Here is a 769-nt window from a genome sequence, read left to right on the forward strand (position 1 = left end):
CGCTCCTCATGGAAACTCAGTCCTTATTTCCTACTATAATGGAAAACTGAGAGGGCAAGAAAGGGAGAAAAAACTGGTACAGATCAGTCTTGGAGGCAAGCTAAGAAAATCCACGGCTTGTTGAAGACTTTGCCAGAATATAGAGTCTTTACTGACTTTCACTCCGGCTCCTTTATTTTTGACATCAACATCTGTCATTCCTCTATAAGTTCAAATTTTACCAAAAGGAGAAGTAGAGTATGCTATACTTTTTTTTGTTTTGTTTTGTTTTGTTTTGTTTTTGAGATGGAGTCTGCTCTGTCTCTCCCTGGCTGGAGTGCAGGGGTGCAATCTCGACTCAATGCAACCTCCACCTCCCAGGTTCAAGCAGTTCTCCTGCCTCAGCCTCCCAAGTAGCTGGGATTACAGTTGCCCGCAACCACGCCATGGCTAATTTTTGTATTTTTAGTAGAGATGGAGTTTCACCATGTTGACTAGGCTGGTCTTGAACTCCTGACATCAAGTGATCTGCCCGCCTTGGCCTCCCAAAGTGCTGGGATTACAGGCATGCGCCACCGCACTCGGCCACTATACTTCTTATATTTCTATTTACCGGATGTATTTTTGTTTCTAAATACGTATTAAGATGGCAGCTTCTCTCCCGTGGATGGTATCTGGGTTGGTCTGAGAGTATATTTGGGCCAAAAGAGACAACCAGTGGAGTCCATCTTCAGTAAAACTGTGTGTTTTTTAAATTATCTTAGATATTATTATTATCTTAGAAAGACAA

Source organism: Nomascus leucogenys, chromosome 3, assembly GCF_006542625.1.
Source record: "Nomascus leucogenys isolate Asia chromosome 3, Asia_NLE_v1, whole genome shotgun sequence".
Lineage (NCBI taxonomy): Eukaryota > Metazoa > Chordata > Mammalia > Primates > Hylobatidae > Nomascus > Nomascus leucogenys.